The sequence below is a fragment of the Microtus pennsylvanicus genome, chromosome 9 (assembly GCF_037038515.1).
Source record: "Microtus pennsylvanicus isolate mMicPen1 chromosome 9, mMicPen1.hap1, whole genome shotgun sequence".
Classification (NCBI taxonomy): domain Eukaryota; kingdom Metazoa; phylum Chordata; class Mammalia; order Rodentia; family Cricetidae; genus Microtus; species Microtus pennsylvanicus.
Window position 1 is genome coordinate 108,694,154 of NC_134587.1, and position 12,762 is coordinate 108,706,915.

Genomic DNA, 12,762 nt, shown 5'->3' on the forward strand with positions numbered 1-12,762 from the left:
CGGGTAGCACAGCACGCAACACGTGGAGGTCAGAGGACAGCATTCCAGAGCTGTTTCTCTCTTTCCAGGATGTGGACTCCAGGAATTCACGTCCTCAGGCGTGGCTGGAAGTGCTTCTGCTCACTGAGCCTGTGTGTGTAAGTGTGTGACTGTCTCTATTTGTGTGTGAGTGTGTGCTCTGTTTGTGTGTCAGTGTGAGTGAGCATGTGTGAGTCTGAGCATATGTGCACACTCAAGTATGTCTTTATGTGTGTGTCTGTGTCTGTGTGTTGTTATACCTAGATCCATGGAGTCCCCCCAAAACCAACAAGGAGACCGAGTCCCGTATATAAAAGCAAAGAGCCTGGGGCTGGAGAGACGGCTTAAAGGTTAAGAGCATTGCCTGCTCTTCCAAAGGTCCTGAGTTCAATTCCCAGCAACCACATGGTGGCTCACAACCATCTGTAATGGGGTCTGGTGCCCTCTTCTGACCTGCAGGCATACACACAGACAGAATATTGTATACATAATAAATAAATAAATATTTTTTAAAAAATAGCAAAGAGCCTTTATTCCTACATAAGTTCACAAACTCAGACTCTCCATGTGCCCAATGTGTTAGTGAGACCAGAGAGCCCTGAACACAGTTGGGATGGGGTTTTTATAATAGCAGAGGGATTTTTAAGGCTCAGGACCCCTGATTGACTGGCATTGGTGTTACTGGGCTAAGGGACATCAAGCGATCCTACTTACAGTAGTTGGAATGTTAGAAATTGCCTTTGGATGGTCTGGTTTGGGGTGGAGGATGGGTGGTCTCCATTTGTGGTTTTTCATGGAACCAAGTATTGCCCTAGGGTAAACCGAGGTTCAGGCCTACATTCCTGTTGTTCTATAGAGCCTGACTAGGCAGCTGTGTACCAAGCTGCCATGGGTCCTACATTCCCCCCCTCACAAGTACCAGTGACAGAACTCAGTCATGGGTCTGTTGAGAGGCAGGGGCCAGGAGTAAGTAGTAGGAGCAGGAGCATCGGGGCTGCTAGAGCTCAAATAAGGCTGTTAACCAAGGAGACCAGATGAACAAGTTTTCATGCCATCCAGCATTCTGTTCTCTATCATTCATCCATTTTCTTAAAGAGGTCATTGTATCTCTTATTACCCTGGAGTGATTGACCAAGAAACAACGTTTCCCCCCCCCCCCCCCAGGGCAGCAGAGGTGGTCTCTTGATTCTGTAAGGCAACCTCAGCCAGGGAATCTAAAGAGGGCTCTAGATTGAGTATAGCCTGTTCTATGTTTTTGAGATCCGAATTGATGGCTGGTGGTTTCTATCCTGGAGAATTAAGACTGAGGTGCCCACCCCCATTGCTTCCACCATGCCCAGTCCTACCAGGGAAGAGAGCAAGACAGCTGTTGCCCCTATAGCCCACTTTTCCCTGGCAGGAACAGGGGAAAGGCCAGTTCCATTTGAACCTCTGTATAGTATTTTATGTTGGGGAATAATTGGGCCATCACACAAAGACCTTGTCCTGTGTTAAAGACTTCCCATGGATGCAGAGAGTGAGCCCCAACGTGCAAGCCCACCATCCAGCAGATACCAAATAGACGGTGTCATTATTATTATTATTATTTGATTTTTCAAGACAGGGTTTCTCTGTAACTTTGGAACCTGTCCTGGAACTAGCTCTTGTAGACCAGGCTGGCCTCGAACTCACAGAGATCCACCCACCTCTGCCTCCCAAGTGCTGGGATTAAAGGTGTGCGCCACCACCGCCTGGCTGAGGGTGTCATTTTGTATAGTGATGATCTGGTTACATAGACCTGCTGGGGCTCGCCTTCCAAGGGACACCATACAGGTCCCCGTACCTGTCAGCTGCTGTAGCGAAATCTTTCCTTTTTCCCCACAAGGGAAGGATTTTGGGGAGACCGAGGTTTAATCACCAGCTGTTGCAATACCAACATAGAAAGTGGTTGTGCATTTAGATAAAGTCAGCATTCTGGAAAATTGGGAAGGTTTTAGAAACCAAGTCCCATAAAGGGTGTTGACTGTATGAAGAATCCCAAGTAGACTTCTGGGGTCCAACCCCCTCCTGAGGTACCTGGACTGCACTGTGTGCTGTTGCCCCTGGGGTTTATCTGAACCCTGCGCTGTGTGCTGTTGCCCCTGGGGGTTTATCTGAACCCTGTGCTGTGCGCTGTTGCCCCTGAGGTCTGAACCTCTAATCTAATAGTGAAGATAAGGTCCAAGGTCCATCATAGATTTGAATATCCCAGGTTTTACCAGTAGTCCATTCCTCAGTCAGAATCTGTTTTCCTTGATCAGTAAATTCTATCCTGAGAGGGTTATATTTCCATCTTCCATAGGACCCACAACCCACATCATATATACCTCGTCAGACAGTGATCAGATCATCGCTCACCGGTGGTGTCCACCAGATAGGTCCAGTACCCACGCATTTCCGAGGTGCACAGAAGACTCGCCGCCACCCCCACCCCCCCCCCATTACCGGCGCCAGGACTTCTCGGTCTTGTGTCCCAGGCAGACATAAAAACCGGGGTCCCGGGCGAGAGGGCACAGTCAGGCCCGTACGTAAAGAGGACAGAAAAGGATCAGAAAAAGGAGGGGAGAACTGGAAGCTCTGAGCTCCCAGGCGCGGATAAAAAACAGGTCTAGCTGAGGGTGGAAGGCTGGGGGGGAGGGGGAGGAGTCAGCATCCGTACCCAGGACGCACCAAAGAAAGCCTGGAGCTCCACCGGATGATCTCTGGGTGAGATGGCCACGTTGAACACGTGGGGGCGGCCACAGGTTCTCGGTCCTGACCTTGTCCCGGGAGGCCCCAGGCTCCGGAATGCGCCAAACCGGAGCCGCAGCCTCAGGTGACCAGGAGGAGAGGTCCTCGAGTAGAAGGCACCAAAATGTTATTCTTTCTGCGGGGTTGGAGAGAAACACGAGACACAAGGCAGTCCCACGTGGGTGAACTTTAATGGGGAAGGGGGTGACGACAGGTGAGGGATGGGGGTGAAGAGACGAAAGGGAAAGAGAGGGGAGTTGTGGCGTCCCCAGTTTTTAAAGGGGGAATCCAGGTGCGTCTGGGAGAATGTCCTGCGCATGCGTGGCTTTCCATTGAGCTGGGATCTGTAGTCCAGGGGGATGCTGTATTCTCTGTGCATGTGCGGCCTTGTCTCCAAAAGGAACAACATTAGCGTCCTCTCACCTTTTGTCTTCCTGTAAGGCAAAGATGGCCCTGCTTATCAGCCCTGTGGAGATAAAGGGTTTTAACCAGGGGAGGGTGGCTACAAGGTTCTCCCAAGTGACCATATAAGGAATCTGGTTCCGGTGCCCAGGTTCGTCAATAATCAGGTCTTTTGTCCTAGAAATGATATATGGGTCAAAGGTTCTCTCTATTGGCCACCGGGTTCCAAAAGCTAGCCATTCAGTCTTAAAAAACGTGGTAAGTGCCGGGCGGTGGTGGCGCACGCCTTTAATCCCAGCACTCGGGAGGCAGAGACAGGCGGATCTCTGTGAGTTCGAGACCAGCCTGGTCTACAAGAGCTAGTTCCAGGACAGGCTCCAAAACCACAAGAGAAACCCTGTCTCAAAAAACCAAAAAAAAAAAAACGTGGTAAGTTTACCCTTTTAGTTTCCAGTTTTTCCCTCTTTTCCCTGTTTCTGAAGTCCTGAAATGGTCCAGAATCAAAGCTAGGGGAGGGAGAGTAGTCTTAGTCTGTCCATGTCGTCAGCGTCAGCTAAGTCAGGACAAAAACACAACACACAGGACAATGAACAAGTAAAGAGTCCGTCTGGATCCCGGGGGCAGAACTGAAACTGAGATTCTGGGAGCCACCCACATCTGTCTGCAGAACCCAGAGAGATCCACTCCCACACAGAAGAATTCCTCCGGAGGATGAAGGAGGTCCTTCCGTCTATGTGTTGCTTTCATTGGTTAATAAAGGAACTTCTTTGGGCTTATAGCAGATCTGTAGGGGAACAGAGCTAGGCAGGGAAAACTAAACGGCATGCTGGGAGAAAGGAGGCAGAGTCAGAAGGATGCCATAGATCTGCCACCAGAGATAGACATGCTGAAACGTTGCTGGTAGGCTACAACCTCATGGTGATATGCAGATTAATAAAAATGGGTTAAATTAAGATGTAAGAGTTATCCAGTAAGAAGCTAGAGCTAATGGGCCAAGCAGTGATTTAATTTGAAAGACCCTATAGACCCCCTCCTCAAAACCCGCAGCTAGCATGCTCCCGGGGGAACGTCCTGTTTGCTTTAAAAAAAACTCTCCGGATCAGCAGCCAGCCTGCTCCCGTTAGAACATCCAGGTGCCTGAGAGAGTAGGAGATAGAGATAGGAAGAGTGCAAGGCAAGATGTCAATAAGATAGGATATCAACAAAGCAGGTTAGCTATAAGACAGAAACAGGATGACTGTTGCCAGGCATCCATGCTGAGAGAGGAAACCATTCATGCCCCCCGCCGCATCCCGATAACCACGCTTTTGCTTCTGTAAACTTGCTTTTTGCTGACACCCTTGCTGAGAGAGGAAACCATTCATGCCCCCGCCTCAATCCGGTCAACCGATAACCACACTTTTGCTTCTGTAAACTTGCTTTTTGCTCTTCCCTATAAAAAGACCTCCCCCCAGTCTGCAGGCGCGCAAGTCCTCCGAAAGACTTGCTGCCCGCAGGTACCTGTGTTTACTCAATAAACCTCTTGATAATTGCATCCTGTGGCCTGGTCTCGGAGTGTCCTGGTTCTGGGGTCTTCATCAGAGAGGAAAGGTCCTCTCTGAGGGTCTTTCAAATTAATACAGTTTCTGTGTTATTATTTAGGTTCTGGGAGGCCGGGATGAACAAGTGGCTCCCTTGCTACAGATTGGTGCTCCAACATGTGCTAGCTAAATCCACTAAGACCTGAGAGAGTTTGAAAAGGAACTCTAGACACAAAAATACAGAGTTTAACACAGCTTCTTGCTGTCTGCTGGTGACATGCCTCAGCTTCTTTAAGAGAGATTTTCCTGACTCAGCTGCAGCAGAAAAAAGCTGCAGTTTTAAGACACAGTTTCCTGGGCTGCACCACCAGCACAAACTCCAGCTATGAAGCATTTCAATGGGTCCAGGTGTTTGTGTGCCCACTTGGGGTCAGGAGGAAAGTAGCTGAGACCATACCCGTGGCTTGGTGCTCCCTGCCTGGGCAGGCGGCAGGATCAGGTCTACTAGGTGTGCACAGGGGGAGAGCATGGTGGGTTCCTGCTGCCGTACACAGGGATGTTTCCAGGCCACGCGGTGCGCTGCATGGAGGATTTAGCTTTTACTCAGAAAAAAAGGGGTTTATATGCTGTCTGGTGCTATCCAAAGTTTAGGTGGTGAGGATGGCTCCTACCCAGCATTCTAGAGCTGAGGTAAACTGCCTTCACCATATTTAAAGCCTGAGAGAGGAGGAGCCAGCACCCAGGGTCACTGAGACTGAAAGACCCTACAGACCCCCTCTCAGAACCTGCAGCTAGCATGCTCCCATGAGAACGTCCTGGTTGTTTGAAAGATTTTCAGGTCCTGCAGTCGGCTGTTCCCATGAGAACATCCTGTTTGCTTGAGACCCTCAGAACCCCCTCAGGACCCGCAGCTAGCCTGCTCTCATGAGAACATCCTGTTTGCTTAGGAGAACAGGATACCTGTAGTCGGCACATGTGCCAAACTTAGAATGTTAGCAGTTCACAAAAGGAACAGTCTCCCCTATGAAAGACCCCAGCTTAGCTGCTGTAACGTCATTTTGCAAGGCTTTGACAAAAAACAAATGTAAGTGCAGGGTGAGGTCAGGGCCCCTAGCCACAAAACAGGATATCTGTGGCCATACATCTGTGCTGGGAGAGGAAAATCCACATATGCACCTCGCCTCATTCCAACCAACCAATGAGATCCCTGTAACCATGCTTTTGTTTCTGTATGACTGCTTCAGCCACTCTTTTTCCTATAAAAAGACCTTCTCCCAGTCTGCAGGCGCGCAAGTCCTCCGAAAAGACTTTGCTGCCCGCAGGTACCTGTGTACACCTAATAAACCTCTTGCTGATTGCAGCCAGTGGTCTCAGACTGTTTTTTCGGGTTCCAGGGTCTTCTCCCAAGGGAAGGTCCTCTCAGAGGGTCTTTCAGAGACCAAGCTGCTTAGCATTTTAAGAAATGCTTCTGATCAGAAAATAATTACAGAGGGGCTGGAGAGATGGCTCAGAGGTTAAGAGCATTGCCTGCTCTTCTAAAGGTCCTGAGTTCAATTCTCAGCAACCACATGGTGGCTCGCAAACATCTGTAATGAGTTCTATTGCCCTCTTCTGACCTGCAGGCATACACACAGACAGAATATTGTATACATAATAAATAAATAAGTATTTTACAAAGAAAATAATTATAGATATACAAAAAAAACAATTTGAGATGAAAAAGATCTAAAAATAGGTCATAGTGTTGGATAAATATACATAGGCTTGGGAGAGAGAAGAAAAAGAGTATAGAGAGTTATAAAATAAATGTTTAAAAATAGTCTTTAAAGAGACAGATAAGCCAGGCGGTGGTGGTGCACACCTTTAATCCCAGCACTCGGGAGGCAGAGGCAGGCGGATCTCTGTGAGTCGAGGCCAGCCTGGTCTAGAACCAGTAGTTCCAGCTAGTTCCAGGACAGGAACCAAAAAGCTATGGAGAAATCCTGTCTCGAAAATCCAAAAAATAAAAAAATAAAGTAAGGAGACAGACAGTTATAGATTAAAAGGAGTAAAGAAAAATAAGCCATGTAGGCTGGAGAGATGGCTCAGAGGTTAAGAGCACTGGCTGCTCTTCCAAAGGTCCTGAGTTCAATTCCCAGCAACCACATGGTGTCTCATAGCCATCCGTAATGGGGTCTGGTGCCCTCTTCTGGCCTGCAGGCATAAAGCAGATAGGATGCTGTAAACTAAATAAATAAATCTTAAAAAAAAAGAAAAGAAAAAGAAGCCATGTAAAGATGGAATATACAGAGAGAGTCTGGATTATGTATATTATTGTGTTTTCTTTGAATTTTCTGACTGTGAAGGAGCTCAGTACAGAGAGACATTTCATTGTATGGGCTGCTAAGCTAAACCAACATAAAGGTATCTTGATTCCAAAATTTGAGTTTAAGAATATATTGCTTTGGAAAAGAGATTCTTCTTTTGTTTTCAGAGAAGATAAGAACCTGTGGATTGCTTCTAAACCAATATAGTTACATGGAACAAGATCCCTGAGACGTTTCTGTAAACACCCCACAAAGAAAACACTTCACCCAATAAACAGCAGGAAGAAGTTTGGACAGAACTGAACCCATATTCCAAAATATTGTTTATAATTGTGTATTTATGTTACATTTAAAGGGGGATATGCTATAGAGATAAATAATTTGCTTTGGTATGGATCTTGGTTTATTGATACAAATTTAAGGTAAATTTTGTTCTATTGTATATGTATATTTCTGCCTATGATTAAGGTATTGTGTTTGTATAGTTCATTTAAAATGTGATGTAAAATTAAAAAATATAGGTTAATAGATAGTCATCTATAATAGTCAAGCTTGTAGCCATGTAAGTTAGATTTTCTAAATGTACAGAAATGTAATTCAGATAGATAGGTATTCTTCATATCTTTCAGAGACCTTCAGAATCTGACATTTAAAGTGTTTTAAGAACTTAGGACTTTTCATGACAATGAGACACATCTGCTCCTGGCAGCACCAATGTACTTCAAAAGGAAGATGGGCATCGAAGAGGCTCCTTATGAACTGGACATGCAGAACCCACAGAGAAATGACTGCTGAAGTTGCCTAAAGGTGAGACAGTCCTTCGGGGTTCCTGCTTCATGAAAGAGTCTGCGAGACATTCTTTAGGACACAGAAGAAAGTGACTGACAAACTGCCAACATAGGTGGAACTGTCTTTGAAATGTCCTGCTTTGTGAAAAAGTCTGCTGGATACTATGTCCTGTAGGCTGAAGATGGATGCCCCAACGGTACAGTGGAACTTTGGGTAACTGTCCAGGCAGTGAGATGTCTCTGTCAATTCTAGAGTTTTGGAAGTTGCTTACAATGTACTTCCTGTTTACTTAGGTAATATTATATCCTTCTGGAGTCTTTGATGGAGTTGAAGAACAGATACAGTTTTCCTTAGTTATGATAAAAGATAAAGTAGATACAAATATTGTAACTGTAGTTCTTGCTTGATAACTGTTTTGTTATATATAGTTTTGCTATGTTAAAGCCTTCCTTTTTGTTTAAACAGAAAAGGGGAAATGGTGAAGGAGGTCCTTCTCTCTCTGTGTTGCTTTCATTGGTTAATAAAGGAACTGCTTTGGGCCTATAGCAGAGCTGTAGGGGAACAGAGCTAGGCAGGGAAAACTAAACGGCTTGCTGGGAGAAAGAAGGCAGAGTCAGAAGGATGCCATGGATCCGCCGCCAGAGATAGTCGTGCTGAAACTTTGCTGGTAGGCCACGACCTTGAAGTGATATGCAGATTAATAAAAAATGGGTTAAATTAAGATGTAAGAGTCAATAAGAAGCTAGAGCTAATGGGCCAAGGAGTGATTTAATTAATACAGTTTCTGTGTTATTATTTCAGTTCTGGACAGCTGGGACCAATAAGCGACTCACTCCCTTGCTACCACAAGACACGAAACAAAACACAGAAAATCTACCAGCCAGTTGAGACTGAAGGCTCTATAGGTAGTAGTCCCAGTGGGCTTGAGAGATCCAGGACCAGCACCCAAATTTTATACCCAGATCCACGGAGTTCCTCAGAAACCAACAAGAAAACCAAGTCCTGTATGTAAAAGCAAAGAGCCTTTATTATTATACAATTTGTGAACTCAGACTCTCCATGTGCCCAATGTGTTAGTGAGACCAGAGAGCCCTGAGCACAGTTGGGATGGGATTTTTATAATAGCAGAGGGTTTTTTAAGGCTCAGGACCCCTGATTGACTGACATTGTCTAGGGATGCCCTGGTTAAAGGGAGTGGGTATTTACTGGGCTTACAGACATCAAATGATCCTATTTATAGTATTGGAACATTAGGAAATGCCTTTGGATGGTCTGTTTCTGGGAGAAGCATGGATGGACTCAGTTTGTGGTTTTTCTTGGAACCGGGTATTGTCTTAGGGTAAACCGAGGTTCAGGCCTACATTCCTATTGGTCTATAGAGCCTGACTTGGCAGCTGTGTACCAAGCTGCCCTGGGTCCTACATGTGTGTGTCTGTGTGTGTGTGTCTGTGTGTGCACGTGTATATATGTGTGTATTAGTGCACGTGCTTGTTCGCTTGTGTGTGTGTCTGTGTGTGTGTCTGTGTGTGTGTATATATGTGTGTATGAGTGCACGTGCTTGTTCGCTTGTGTGTGTCTGTGTGTGTGTATATATGTGTGTATGAGTGCACGTGCTTGTTCGCTTGTGTGTGTCTGTGTGTGCACGTGTATATATGTGTGTATGAGTGCACGTGCTTGTTCGCTTGTGTGTGTCTGTGTGTGTGTATATATGTGTGTATGAGTGCACGTGCTTGTTCGCTTGTGTGTGTCTGTGTGTGCGTGTGTATATATGTGTGTATGAGTGCACGTGCTTGTTCGCTTGTGTGTGTGTCTGTGTGTGTGTATATATGTGTGTATGAGTGCACGTGCTTGTTCGCTTGTGTGTGTCTGTGTGTGCGTGTGTATATATGTGTGTATGAGTGCACGTGCTTGTTCGCTTGTGTGTGTGTCTGTGTGTGCGTGTGTATATATGTGTGTATGAGTGCACGTGCTTGTTCGCTTGTGTGTGTGTCTGTGTGTGCGTGTGTATATATGTGTGTATGAGTGCACGTGCTTGTTCGCTTGTGTGTGTCTGTGTGTGCGTGTGTATATATGTGTGTATGAGTGCACGTGCTTGTTCGCTTGTGTGTGTGTCTGTGTGTGCGTGTGTATATATGTGTGTATGAGTGCACGTGCTTGTTCGCTTGTGTGTGTGTCTGTGTGTGTGTATATATGTGTGTATGAGTGCACGTGCTTGTTCGCTTGTGTGTGTGTCTGTGTGTGCGTGTGTATATATGTGTGTATGAGTGCACGTGCTTGTTCGCTTGTGTGTGTGTCTGTGTGTGTGTATATATGTGTGTATGAGTGCACGTGCTTGTTCGCTTGTGTGTGTCTGTGTGTGCACGTGTATATATGTGTGTATTAGTGCACGTGCTTGTTCGCTTGTGTGTGTGTCTGTGTGTGTGTCTGTGTGTGTGTATATATGTGTGTATGAGTGCACGTGCTTGTTCGCTTGTGTGTGTCTGTGTGTGCGTGTGTATATATGTGTGTATGAGTGCACGTGCTTGTTCGCTTGTGTGTGTCTGTGTGTGTGTATATATGTGTGTATGAGTGCACGTGCTTGTTCGCTTGTGTGTGTCTGTGTGTGCGTGTGTATATATGTGTGTATGAGTGCACGTGCTTGTTCGCTTGTGTGTGTGTCTGTGTGTGTGTATATATGTGTGTATGAGTGCACGTGCTTGTTCGCTTGTGTGTGTGTCTGTGTGTGCACGTGTATATATGTGTGTATGAGTGCACGTGCTTGTTCGCTTGTGTATGTGTCTGTGTGTGCGTGTGTATATGTGTGTATGAGTGAACGTGCTTGTTCGCTTGTGTGTGTCCACGTGTCTGTGTGAGTGTGTTAGTGTGTGTATGCAAACCTCTGCATGTAAACCCAGAAGACAACCTTGAACGCTGTTGCTCATACTCAGGTCATCTGTTTCTTGTTGTTGCTGCTGTTGCTGCAGTGTCTGACAGGCCTGGGGTTCCCTGCTTAGGCTGGGACCGCAGGAGCCCTCCCCTCGGCAGCTCCCTGAGGTCAGCCCGGCACTGGAGACAGAATACATCCTTGGGTTTCCGACACCTCCACAGCACCCACGAGAGCACATCTAGCTTCAAACCATTCTCCCTGCCCTCTACTGTTGTGGGAATTCATTTATCCAATAGCCTTCTGGGTACCAGTCCATTACGGTGTGGTCTGAGGTACTCCATGTGCAGATGTAACACGTGTGCACACTCTTTTTTTTTGTTTTGTTTTTGTTTTTTTTTTTTTTTTTTTTTTGAGACAGGGTTTCTCTGTAGCTTTGGAGTCTGGAACTCGCTGTGTAGACCAGGCTGGCCTCAAACTCACAGAGATCTGCCTGTCTCTGCCCCTCACCCCTGAGTGCTGGGATTAAAGGCTGCGCCACCACTGCCTGACTGTGCTCACTGTCTTGGGTGGTGGTCAGAGTTCTGTTAACAACTTCCAGCGCCTACAGAACAGAAGACTGCACTCTCTACTCTTATTGTTTTTCTCCAAAATAAATAGTTTTTATTCCTTATTCTGGGCTCTTGTGGACTTTGCTAATTGTATCTACATGCTGCTGTTCTTTTTTTATTTTTTTAGTGTGCCATTATGCCTCGCCTCTGTTGGTCTTGCTAAACCTTATTTACTTTAGGTGGGCAGTGGTGGCAGAGGCAGAGGTAGTTGGAGCTTCGTGAGTTCAAGGCCAGTCTGGTCTACAGATTGAGTTCCAGGGCAGGTAGACCTACACAGAGAAACCTTATCTCAAAAAACAAACATCAGAAGCTTATTAATTTTTCTTTTATGTGTTGGTTGTTTTTCTGTGGGCTTAGTTGCTGCAGAGTCTACTGATATTTTAACTACTGTCAGCACCCCGCTGCTTAGTCAGAGGCCTGGCGGGACTTCCAGTCCCAGCTTGGCTGAATCTGCCAAATGTAGATTTTAACTGAATCTCTATGGTTCTGTTTACAATTATATGACCCAGGAATCAGATGTTGGGGTTAAACCTTCTAGCTCAGAGAAGCTGAGAAACAACTAGCTGAGCTTCATTTCCGAGGGAGACCCAGCAGACAAAGTATCTCTTTCTACTTGCCCCAAACCAAAAAGAGCAAATCTCTAAGCCCCACCGTAGTCCATCCTGTGAATCTCTGTATCAGTATTTCTGGCTCCTCGGTTGTCTCTATGACTAATTTCTGTGAACACGTTGCTGGCTCTGCCCCTGATTCAAGGGTAATTTTATTAACATGGTCTCGGAGTTTCTCAGTGCGATTAAATATCCTGCAAGAGTGAGTGCTTCGGTCCCGGGTCTGTGTGCAGGCTGAGCGCCTGGTGCCCATGGAGGTGAGAAGGTCTCAGATCACTGGGACTGGAGCTATGGTGGTGAGCCAGCATTGGTGCTGGGAATCAAACTCAGGTCCTCTCCATGAGTAGCCGAGTGCCCCCAACTGCCGGGCCATCTCCCTGGCCCCTCTGTTACTTTGTCTTACCACATACTGAACTACCTTTACATGGGTGGGCCTAGGTGGACTGTCGGAGAGCTAAGCCTCCCGCCTTTCCAGATTCAGCTTCCCGAGGTGCTGGACTACACGTCTCCAGTCACCTCACGTGCCTGTAACTTTTGTGTCCTGATTCCAACTCTGCTATGCTTTCTGCGCTCCACGCCTACAGAACTCTTCCTATTGGGTCTTGAAAACCAATGTAACAAGCCGTGCAGTGCTGGCGCACACCTTTAATCCCAGCACTCAGAGTTTGAAGCCAGCCTGGTCTACAGAGCGAGTTCCAGGATGTTATTCTTAAAAAATATAAGGAGGTTCCCAGCGGCAGCGGGAAGCCACACGGCGGAACCCCCAATGCAGCGGGCGCATGTGAGCAGACCCATGGAGCCATAAAAGCAGCTGCTAGCCCCGAAGAGACGGTTGTTGGTCCCCGGGGCGGGCTGGCGGAGTCGCCATGCAACAGGCTATGCGGGTAACAGACATAT